The 12,508-nt window shown below is 45.5% G+C and overlaps 1 protein-coding gene across 2 annotated transcripts in view; it reads left to right on the top strand.

Annotated features, from left to right (window-relative positions):
• Positions 1-2,114: 2,114 nt before the first annotated feature.
• SLC41A3 (solute carrier family 41 member 3) overlaps positions 2,115-12,508 on the top strand; it is a 63,627-nt gene continuing 53,233 nt past the window's right edge. Inside the window, exons 1-2 of one of the 2 annotated variants that reach the window (XM_043977652.1) lie at positions 2,115-2,682; positions 4,300-4,437. The gene's annotated coding sequence lies outside the window, so the exon portion shown is untranslated. The remainder of the gene's footprint in view (positions 2,683-4,299; positions 4,438-12,508) is intronic. The other variant, XM_043977651.1, reaches the window with a different exon arrangement.

Genomic DNA, 12,508 nt, shown 5'->3' with positions numbered 1-12,508 from the left:
CAGAAGGACCTCAGTTCAAATCCAGCCTCAGACCCTTGACACTTACTAGCTATGTGACCCTGGGCAAGTCACTGAACCCCAACTGCATCACCAAAAAAATTAAATTAAATCAAATGGCGAAAAATCCACGTACTCATGGGAGATTAGCCATAAAAACAATAAAGAAAAATAGGAAGATCGGTTTCAATGCTTAGTCAAGTAAAATACAGAATGAATACAGTCCAAGGGCAGGATGGGACTGTGGATAGAGTGGCAGCCTCAGATTCAAGATGACCTAGGTTCAAGTCCCACCCCTGGCACACACTCATCGTGTGATCTTGGACCAGCCTTTCAACTTCTCAGTGCTTTAGGCAAATCTCAAATTGGAGAGGAGGTGTTGACTGGCTTTGGTGAGCTGGTGCTCACTCAGGGAATTCTCTATACCAGTGAAAACACAGGTCCCTATCCCTATTTATTCCGCAATGCGGAACCTATAAAGATCTGTATGCAAAACTAGCCATAGGACCGTAGATTTAGAACTGGAAGGAGCCACAGTAATCATTTAGTCCAACCATTTTCATTTTACAGAAACCGAAGCCCAGACAATTCAAGTGATTTGCTGACGGTCACACGGGGTGTAAGTGGCAAGAATGGGATTTGAACCCCTGTCTCGTGACTCCAAATTCATTGATCTTTCCATTGAACCAATGTTGCCTCTAGCTTGATGTTTTGTTTTGTTTTGTTTTTCACCCAGTAATAATGTTACTATCCCTTCCTTAGAAGGAAGCATACCCTAGAATGCTATAGCTAGCTGCACAGGTGATGATGAGACCAAGCATTTGGCGATGGCAATAGGAGGAGAAAGGAAGTGATTGGTGTGACAGAGATATAGTTAATAAGGCCTGGAGGCTGATGGGTCTCCTGAGGTAATGGAATAGGAAAGAGTCAAATCTCCTGTTGAGGTTGGGAGTCGAGGTTGATGGGGATGCCACCAACAGAGACACAGATTTGGTGGTCAAGGTTGTCATGTTGGCTGAAGATGAGGGGCCAGTGGGAAATCGACAGAGAGCGAGAGAGACAGAGACACAGACACAGAGACAGAGATAGAGAGACAGAGAGAGCTTGATCCTGTAGGCAGCTGGAGAGTTAGATCTGGAGTTCAGGAAATAGAAAAGAGGGCTGAAGAAGTGTTCTGTTGAACATGGAAGGTCATGCATGCCTGTGTTTATTGGACTTTAATTAGTAGGCAATGAGAAGCCACTGAAGTTTTGCAAAGCATTGAAAAGAGCAGGGCTTCTTAATTTTTTTCCATTCAAGACCCCTTTTCACCCAAAATTTTTTTACATGACTGGGTTACATGGGTATGCAAAATAGGTATATGTAACCTTTTTACTGCTGCCAAATTTTTCATGACGCTCACATTGTTACACGACCCCAAATGGGGTCACGACTCACAGTTTAAGAAGCTTTGAGTTAGAGTAAAGCAGAGTCAGCAAATGTGGTCAGCTTTTTCTAGCGGGTTCACTAAGAAAGAAAGGAGAGATACAGAAAGATAGTTTGAAGGGATGGTGGGTTCTTCATCTGAGCATTCTTCATTATTGTATGCCTGTGAGACCTGGAAACTGAGTCACTTCCATTTGAATTGTCTTAGGAAGATTCTGAAGATCACCTGGCAAGATAAACTACCCAACAGTGAGGTCCTTTCTGGAGTGGAATTGTCAAGCATTCAAACCCTTCTGCAGAGAGCGCAGATCCGATGGGCTGGCGACGTTGTTCAATGTCAGATGTGTTTGCCTAAAAGACTATTTTATGTAGAACTCACACAGTACAGGTGCTCACATGGGTGCCTTTTGTGATGCTCGGTATTGTATCTCATGCATTTTAGCACAGGATTCTGAGAAGGAGCCCCAGGCTTCCCCAGACCTTCCTAGGGGACCAGCAGGCACAAAGAAGGTGAAGACCGGGTGGCATAGGCGGAACTCGGTCAAGGTTAAGACTGTCACAGTGGAGAGGACCGCCCCGCATCAAGCGCTCCCTTCTCTAGGGTGAGGGGGCGGGGCGATCTGTCTGTCTCTTGGAAGGAAAGAGCTCGGCACGAAAAAGCCCGCGGAGCCCCAGCCCCAGGCCAGGAGGGTGGGAGGGAGAACCCGGGGGCTGGGCCGCGACTGGCTGCTGGGAGTGGCTTGGAGGCGGGCGCGGTCACTCCTCTGCTTCCACCCCCAGCTCCTCCCGCTGGCTCCCCAGGCTCTAGGCTGGGTTTGGGTTGTGGTGTTTGGGTTGCACTATCCCAATTCCCCACCACCACCACCAAAACCCCACCCCGAGACTGCTGGAAACGCGGGGCATCTCTTCCCCTCCTCGACAACCCCGTTTCCTTTTAGGCTCTCAGCCGCTATCCGCCCTGGGCATACAGCCCGCCAGACTTCCTGCTGCCCCGGGCCCAGCCTGGCGTAGGGAAGTCGAGTCAGCGATGTGGAAGGGAGCTTCCGTGGCCCTGCGCGCGACGGGGGCGGGGGCAAGGGTGGGACTGCGGGCGCGGGCACGAGTTTAGTTCGCCATCCCCCACCTCCCGCATGCTGGCGCTGGGGCTCCCCGCATCCACCCACCCACGGGCTGCCTAACTGCAGGAGGCTGGAGCTAGGGAGAGGCCAGCGGCGCGTGGCGGCTTCCCAGAGCGGACCGGAGTGGAGGGAGGAAGTTTCGGTAAGTGCCCTCGGGAGGGACTAGGGATGGCTCTCATGAACTGGAGCTCGAGGGCCCCAGTGGGGCACCGACACTAGGGAATAGGGCTGAGCTAGCCAGCATGAGGAAAGGAGACGCTGGGGGAGTGGAAAGAGCAGAGAGGGTGAGTGTTGCTGATGGAGTCAGAGGTATAGAATTCAAATTCTCCCTCTGCTATTTACAACCTCTGACTGCCTGTTTCCTCATCTGCCGGCCCCTTGGAGCTATGCTCTGCCCATCACATTGTGGGTAGATCCTCTTAACCTCTCTGAGCCTCAGTTTCCTTTTCGGTAAAGGGAGGAGGACAGACAAAATGATCCCACGGGATCCTTCTAGTCTCACATCTGTTATGCAATGACTCTGGCCTTGGTGGATTCCGACACTCCCTCAGCCTTTTCCCGACTGCCCCGGCCAGGGATGTAATGAATTGCTTCACACTTCGGTGTCTGTGCTTTAATGTGGAGAGGTAATGTCATGTGGTGGCAGGGTCAGAGACTTAGCAGAAGGCCTGGGTTTGGTGTCTTGGCCTGCCAGTTAAGTGGGCACTTAACTATTCTGAACCTCAATGAACTCATCAGTACTACTGGAATATGAAAGAGGCACTGGAGGAAAAATCAGGAGACTCACTACTCACTACTGGTGTGACCCTAGACCAGTCACTTCTTCCTAGGCCCTATTGGGGCATCAGTGATCTCCAAGATGGAGGATTTCGAGTACTTGTATTAACTATTTCACAAGTAGCAGTGTATCATATAAATGATGCCTGCTGGCACCATCTTTTGAGGGGAGAGGGCTTTGCATTTTTTATGGGGCAATGAGGGTTAAGTGACTTTCCCAGGGTCACACAGCTAGTAAGTGTCAAGTATCTGAGGCTGGATTTGAACTCGGGTCCCCCTGAATCCAGGGCCAGTGCCTTATCCACTGTACCACCTAGCTGCACAGGGGCTTTGCATTTTAAAGAGGAGTCTAGAAAATGTTAGAACAAGATGTTGGATCTAACACAGTGAATTCCATATGATGTCCCTTCAGTAGGGACCCTAATGATAAAGCCATGCGGAGGACCTGGCTCTGACCTACTTTGACACACTCGTTTCACACACATACACACACACACATACACAACCTCCCCTTCTCTTTTACAGAAGAGGAAACTGAGGCCTAGAGGGTTTGTAAGACTTGCCCAGTGTTACACAGATAATAACAAGACTAGGATCAAGATTTGAACCCAAGCCTTCTGACTCTAAGTCCATTTCTCCCCCCTACACCCTACCCTTCCTTGATCGATTCTCTCCTTTCCCCAATAAAAATAATCTTTCCCTTCTCATGATTCTTAGCATTTTGTCTAGACCTCATCCTTTGATCTTATCACATTCTGCCTTGCATATCTGTCTGCTGTTAAAGCACCAACCTTAGTAGACCATGTTTAATCACCTATTTGTTTTGGGTTGTTTTTTTCTGTCTATATTTGGACATAATAACAAATAGCTAACATTTGTCTGGTGCTTTTTCTAAGGTTTACTTCTCTTATTTGCCTCTCTTATCTCATCTGATCCTCACACTGCCCTGTGAGGTGGTACCGTTGTTATTTCCATTTTACAGATGAAAGAACCAAGGCTGAATGAAAGAGATCAAGGGATCTGCTCAGGGTCACACAGCTAGTGTCTGATGTAGGATTTGAACTCTGGCCTGCCAGGCCCCAAATCTGCTGAAACACCTCACTCTCTCCCATGTGAAAATGTAAGCTCGTTTCATTCTTTGTAGTTGTATCCCTAGCACCTAACACACAGTGCTTGCTGATCATGGTAGGCACTAAGTAAATGTTTTTAGATTGACTGTAAATGGTTGGAGGGTAGACCTGTGCTTTTTTAGTCTTGTTTGCTGGCTTGAGCATGAGTAACTGGACACATGCAAATTCTCCTAATGAGGCCAGCTGTTCTTTATAGCCGAGCCCAGCATGGGTGCCCAGGCTTGACCTCCCTGAAATCAAATTCTGCTTAGAACTCGAATTCATTATTAGGTTTATAACATTTGAGAGAAGTCATCCAGTCTAACTCCTGGCATTTTACAGAAGAGGCAAATGAGGCCCATTGAGGTAAATCGGCTTGCCTGAGGTTTCACAGAATTCGATGCAGAACCAGTGAACAATCCAGGTTCTTTCCCTACAACATGCCACATGGCTTTCCTTCCTGCCTCATTCCACGACTGAGCCTCAACTATGCGTGAGGTGCCCAGGAAGACTGAGGAGTACATGGGATTTGTCTGTAGAACACTGGTCAAGGAAGCTGGGTTCCACCCCTGAGTTTGAGACTTTCTCTATAGAATAGGCAAAAACCCTTGCCCAACCTCCCAAAGGGTGTTATGACCAAAGCAGATACTGAAAATAAGTCTGTGGATTTAAAATGCTGCCATTTAATATCTCTCTCTCCGAGAGGGGATATGATTCCTACAAGACTAAAAATGAGGTTCCCCAAAATAGAAAAGAGCTCTGAAGTGGGACTCAAGGGAGCTGGGTTTGAATTCTGCCTTTGATGCTTATTACCTGTGTCATCCTGGATGAGTCACAGCTTGTCAGGTTCTCTATTTCCTAAGCTATAAAACTAGGAAAGCCTGAATGATCTCTGAGATTCCTTCCAACTCTGGATCCAGGATCATCTTTATCCCTCCCTCCCTATTTCACCCTTTCAGGAAAATGTCATTTACCCCTGGCAGCTGGTGGTATTAGTTAGTAGATTTGAACTGGACCTGATTGGAAGATTAGAGGAAGGAGCAAAAAACTCTTCAGAAAGCCTCCTTTTACAGAGGACTCAGAATTCCCACCAACTCTTCATTTCCCACCTGCTTCTGGGCACCCTCTGCCCCCCTCCCCCAGCTTACTGTTGTGTATTGTCTCCCTCAGTTAGATTGTAAGCTCCCTGAGGGCAGGGGCTGTCTTTCTTTTTATTATTTGTATCCGAAGCACTACTATGTCTGCCGCATAGTAGGCACTTAATAAATGTTTATGGACACTTGCTGTATTACCCTAAACAAATCACTTAAACTCTGTCTCCATGTTCACACCTGTAAAATATAATATAATAATATTATTAATAAAGGTGATCCCGTGATACATGCGTGGGGGGTCATGGCCCCTAGTCTCTGTTATGTATAGAATAGAGTATATAATATAATATAACATAATAATACTATCATCTCATCATCTAATAATAGTACCTACCTTGTCAATTTGTTGTGAAGATCAAATATTTGTAAAGTGCTTAGTAAATCTTAAAGCACTATATGATATGATAATATAAAATAGAATAAATATAACATAACATAATATAACAGATAATACCTTAGGATCTCTGTCAGTCCCTGGACTCCCTCTTTCTTCATTTTTACCCCTCTCTCCCTCTCTGCCTGTGGAAGAAAAAAACAATCCCTAAAGTAAAGGTATTTCAGATCAGTGGGTTGAGGAAAGGTCTTTTTGAGGATCAGAATCCCCTTGAAACCATACCAAGGAAGCTCTAAGCCATGCTACTCATAACTACAGCTAGTTCTTCTCTGTTCTTTCAATCAGTGATTTTGGGGGTAAGGCTATTTCCCACAATTCTCCTTTGTGCCCTGAAGGTCAGTGTTGGGAGAATGGGGGAGGAGAGACAGCTTGACACTAGGTTTGCTGGCCAGCTGACTAGTGCTCTCTCTTTCTAACACCAATTTATCCCAGAAAAATCAGATTAGGTGGTATTCCATTGGTCCCTCCCATTGCTTCTGTCAGCACCACATAATAGATATTCAGGACCACGAGGGCCCCACACAGTTGTCATGGGATCACCTTTATTAAGGCAATGCCAGCATAGGCAGTGGGAAGATGACCTGATTCACAGCTAGTCCAACAAAAGTAGCTTTGTTCCTTAATGATGTGGCCTTCAGGGCACCTTGATTAACTTGGCAAGGCCATGGAGTAAATGGAAGTGCCCTGGCCTGGGAACTGCAGGATTCCTGGCTTCCTGAGATTCATGCCTAACAAGAAGTTTGTGATAATCTAGTACAGTCGGGTTCCCAGTAAAAATTCATTAATGAGGGCAGCTAGGTGACACTTGACACTAGCTGTGTGACCCTGGACAAGTCACTTGACCCTCACTGCCCAGCAAAAACAAACAAACGAATGAATGAATATATTCATTAATGCACCTTAAGCAGGAAATAATTGCAAAGAATATTATAAGGATTGTATTCAATTACCCTGGGGGTTCACAACACTTTTTTTTTTTAATTGAAAAGGGTTCATGGAACCAAAAAAAATTAGGAACCACTAATCTAGTGGAACCAGCTTGTTTTCCAAAAGAGAAAACTGAGGTCCAGGGCTTCTGATTTTGAATCTATTTCAGAGTCCTTTGTTCAGATATCATGTCTCTTGCCCTGGTTCTGTTAACCACCCCAACTCCTGGATATCTCTTCTCCTTCAATTTCAGTGGCTCTTTGCCGTTCTGTTTTCTTCTCTACTCTTCTAACCATTCCGCCTTTGTCTGCTTCCTTGGCTCCTTGTCTTCTCCTCGCTCTCTTACCCTGCATCTTCATTCCCCCAGCCTGTGCTACCCTCTGCATCATTCCTTCTCACAGCTCCATGAAGGTGACTTCCTAATCCTTGGCCCTTCCATCTTGTTTTGTCACTGGTGGGATATGTACCATGTCCTTGACTTCCAAAGGCTTTTGGTTCTCTTTACCCTAAAGTGGACCTGTACCTATCTCCTCTGTCTCTGTCTCTAGCTCTATCTTTCTTTAACAGCTAGAGATAGAGATATCTAATGCAATCTCTGCCTATGAGCTTCCAGGCACCCTGAGGTCCTAATGTGTCATGAACAGGCATGTGATTCCCTCCCCTTTACCCACTTACTCTAGTCTTAACATCTTTTTCCACGGTCCAGACGCCGAGGTTCCCACCTGCCTCTAAGAAATCTCTCCCTGGATGCCCCCCACCAGCAACTCAAACTCAATGTGTTTAAGCCAAGGCTCATTTTCATTTCCCCCTAAAACTTGCCATCCCCGTTCACTGTCGCTGTCTGGCACCCCTATCCATCTACCTGGCTTCCTGTATTTGGAACCTTGGGGCTATCTCTGGCTCTTCCTTCTCCCTCAAGTCTGGTCTGCAGTCATCTGCCATGTCCTACCAATTCCATTTTAACCACATTTCTTGCACCAGCTCCCTCCTCCATACAGCTACTACCCCTATTTGTTGTTGTTGTTGTTCAGTCGTGTCTGACTCTGTGTCCCCATTTGGGGTTTTCTTGGCAAAGATGCCAGAGTGGTTCACCGTTTCCTTTTTCAGCTTATTTTACAGATGAGGAAACTGAGGCAAACAGGGTAAAGTGACTTGCCCAGGGTCACACAGCTAATAAGTGTCTTACATTCAGGAAAATGAGTTTTCCTGACTTCAGACCCTGCTGTCCCCTTTCCAACTTTATTTCATCTTTATTCCTCTCAATGCATTGTATATACTCATTAAACTGGCTATCACTCTTCCCCCAGCCATGCACTGTGTTCCTTTGCTCTTATACCTGGGATGCCTTTGATTCAATCCAACAGACATGGATTAAGTTACTGTGTTTAAGATTAAGTTAGTCTACTGTGTGCTGGACACTGTAGCTACAGAATTAAACATGAAACAGTCCTGTCCTCAAGGAGCTTCCTTCTGCTCTATTCCACAGATCCAGAACACAGAGCTTTCATTGGTATGGGGAGCTCATGGATAAAGAAGGTCCCAACTCCAATCCCATCTTCTCCATGAAACCTTCCTTGATTCCTTCCCCCATCTTAGTGTCTTCCTTGCTCCTCAGACTTCACATGGCACTTGGTTCTGTAACCTTCCAATGCACTTATCATGCAATATTGTATATTATATATGCTGGTGTTACCATCTTATCTCCCTAATTTAACTCTAAACTCCTTAGGAGCAGAGACCACATCCAGCCGTGTCTTCTTTCCATCGTTTCTCTTCCAGCACACCTATTTCTGTACTCGGCACACAATCAGTGGTTGCTGTATTGTGTAGTTGCCATTTCCACTGTCTCTGTGGACAAGATCTGTCTCTGCCTGTGGCCCACAGGCTCATAGAATGTTAGAACTGGAAGGAACCTGAGAGATTCTAGATGTCACGTGTCTTGATTTCAGTTTGCTCCTGCATAATAAGGTATAGTCATGCAATGCCAGAGCTAGAAGCAACCTTAGAGAGCATTTAGCTCCTTCCCCCTTTTTACAGAGGAAGAAACTGAGTCCCAGAGATGAAGCGGCTTGTTCAGGGTCACCTTGATGGTAAGTGCCAGACGTGGGATTTGAACCTAGCTCCTTCCTCCCATCCTAGCCCCTTTCCTACTACAACATTCTGCTTTCAACACTCCCTACTTCATGGTATCTATGATTGAGTGAGAGAATAGAGGTTAAAAATGCTTTGTATGAGGGTGGAGTGTCCTATTGAGATGGTGTGGTACCTGGGGAAGACCATTGGTTCAAATCAGAGGACCTGGGTTCAGAACCCACCTTTGATGCTTAGTACCTGAGTAGTTTGGGTCAAGCTAGTTCACCTCCCTGGGCTTCAGTTCCCTCATCTGTCCAATGAGGAGATTGAATATGATGGCCTCTGAGGTGCCTCCCAGTCTTAGAACTCTGGTTTTATATAGCATTATTTTCATTATTGGATCTTCTCAGGACATGTTCAGTTAACCTCCCTATGACATGCATCAAGTCAAATTTTAAAAGTACCTCTTGTCCTTCCATCTTCAAACAACATGACCCTTCCATCTTGGTTTGTCATTGGTGTGATCTGTACTATTTCCTTTATTTCCAAATGCTTTTGGTTCTCTTTACCCCAAAGAAAACCTGTATCTAACTCTCTCTGTCTCTAGTTCTATCTTTCCCTAACAGATAGAGATACTAATGCAACTTCTGCCTAGTGCTTCGAGGCACCCTGAGGATTCTATTGCATCATGAATAAGTATCGTCATCCCCCCCACCCCGCAAATAATCCTTTCCTAGCACTCTCCTAGCCATCACCCATTTAATAGCAGTGTCTCCTCAACCCTTCTAGAGACCCAAGTTCACAATCTCAGAGGCTTTTTTGGCTTCCCTTTCTCCTTACCCTTATCCCACTTTCATCATCGTCTTCCCTTCTCTTCCTCTCTGATCTCTGATGAAGCAGTGTGGAGCCACTACCCTAGCCTGGTCCTTCATGGCTTGGATTGGGCATAAAGAGGGTCATCGTTGGTTCATTCTTCCTGCAGAGGCTGCTTATCAAGGGGCTAGTGTGCACAGAGGCATGTTGCAGGGGCTTAATGAGGGATGCAAAGTTTAGATAGGATGGGGTCCCTACGGTCACAGAGGTAACAGTCTAGTAAGGGGTTAAGACATCTATAATGCAGGAGAAAAGCTTACTAAAAGTTGGTGAAGGGCAATGCAGCATCTTCCCGTCTCTGGGCCTCCCTGTTACCTGTGAAATGAGAGAATAGGATTGGATGGTCTCTAAGGTCCTTGTAGCTCTAATAGTTAGTCCGAAACTAATTAAGCTCCTCCATTGAAGTAAAACAAGGACAATAAAGTCAAATCCACTTTGTTTCTAAATAGGTTAGAATGCTCAAGGCTGTTTTTGTGTGTCATATCTTCAGGTGCAAGCCCAGGACTTAACATATAGTAGGTGCTTAATAGATGCCCGTTAATTGATTCAGGTCCAACTCATTCTTCCCTAAGTTCTCCCTCACTCTCCCCTAGTCTTTCAATAAGTTTTCTTCACTTCCCCTGGGACACAGAGTCCCACATATGTACAGGTGACTCACTTTCTCAGTCATACTTTGTTGTCAGTTCCCACTACTGTATCTTTGCTTATACTATTTCCTCACTTGGAATGCCTTTCCCATTCTCCTTCATGCTAATTCATTAAGATGCATTTAAAGTCTGATCTCTCATATAAAGCCTTCCCTACCTACTCTAGTCCTCACTGACCTGACTCTTTCTCTGAGCTCCCAGAGCTCTTACAGGCTGAATTCCCATTGAGTGCTTCAGATAGGCAGTGTCATGGGAGTTCAGAGAGGGGAGAAGGCCTGATGGGCTATTGTAGTGAGATAAGGTTTCTTGGAGGATGTAAAACTTGAGGTGATTCTGAAAAAGGGGTTAGACTAACAAGATGTCAGAGTTAAGTCTAAGACAACTTCTATGGGATGGTGTCAGGAGCATAAAAATCTTCTTCATTTATTCACTAATGCCTGAAATTCTGCTATTAGAGCTTCACTCCTTTGGCTTAAGGCCTTGATCAATCACTGTTAAGATGTTTATCTCTCTGGGATCAGTCAATCAACAAGTTTTTATTTAGCACCTACTCTGTACCAGGCAGATACAAATACAATGAATAATAATCCCTATGAAGAATTAAAGAATGTCAGGAAAGGTTTCTTGTAGAAGGTGGGATTTTATCAGAGACTTGAAGGAAGTCAGGAGGCGACTGTGAGGAGAGAGAGAATTCCAAACATGGACAGCCAGTAAAATTTCATGGAGTGGAGAGATGATGAAGTGTCTTGTGCAAGGAACAGCGAGGAGGCCACTGCCATTGGTTTATAGAGGAGGAAAAGAGGTATGAGGTATAAGAAGACTGGAAATATAGGAAGGGGAGAAATGACAAAGAGCTTCCAGAGCCAGAGGATCCTGGGTAGAATAATGAACCATGGGAGTTTACTGAATTGGGGAAGCAGGGAGGTGACATGGGCAGACCTGTGCTTTAGGAAGATCAACTTGGCAGCTGTGTGGAGGATGGGCTGCACTGAGAGTAGATATGAGGAAGGAAGACCAGCCAGAAGGAATTTCATTAGTCTAGGTTCAAGATAAGGACCCATACTAGGGTGGTGGCACCATGTGTCAGAAGAGAGAAGGGGGCACATATAAAAGATGTGTAAAAAAAAAGAGAGAGAGAGATGCCAAAGGTAGAATCAACAGCACTTAGCCACTCTTTGGATGTAGGGACATGAGAGAGTGAAGAATTAATTACTGCCACGGAGGTTTCAAGCTTGGGTGACTGGGAGGATGATGGTGTTTTCAAATTATTTAGAAAGTTTTTTTGGAGGAAGGAAGATAATCATTGTAGTTTTGACATTTTGAGATTTTGATACCTGTGCAATCCAGTTTGGGATGGCCGACAGGTAGTTGAAGATGCGAAGAGAGAATCGAGGGCTGTAGAAATAGACCTGAGAAGCATCTGGATAGAAATGATCATTTCGTCCATGGGAACTGATGAGATGACCAAGTAAGAGTATAGAGGGAGTAAAGGAGACGCTGGGAGGAAAAGTGTGAAAGTGGTGTCCCAGAAACCGAGAGAATAGTAGGAAAAACAGGGAGATCAATAGCGCTAAAGGCAGCAGAGGTCAAGAAGGATGAGGACTGATTCTGCATGACCCCATTTGGGGTTTTCTTGGCAAAGATACTAGAGTGGTTCATCATTTCCTTCTCCAGCTCATTTTACACACAAGGAAACTGAGGCAAACAAGGTTATGTGACTTGTGCAGGGTCACACAGCTAGTAAGTGTCTGAAGTCAGGTGTGAATTCAGATCTTCCTGACTCCAGGCCAGGCACTCTATCTGCTGTAGCATTTAGCTTCCCCCAACAAGGTTATTAGATTTGTGAATTAAAAGATCATTGGTAGGGGCAGCTAGGTGGCCCAGTGGATGAAGCACCAGCCCTGGATTCAGAAGGACCTGAGTTCAAATCTGGCCTCAGACACTCAACACTTACTAGCTATGTGACCCTGGGCAAGTCACTTAACCCTCACTGCCCTGCCAAAAAAAAAAAATC

This window comes from Dromiciops gliroides, chromosome 1 (genome assembly GCF_019393635.1).
Source record: "Dromiciops gliroides isolate mDroGli1 chromosome 1, mDroGli1.pri, whole genome shotgun sequence".
Taxonomy (NCBI): Eukaryota; Metazoa; Chordata; class Mammalia; order Microbiotheria; family Microbiotheriidae; genus Dromiciops; species Dromiciops gliroides.
This window is presented reverse-complemented; position numbering and strand designations above follow the sequence as displayed.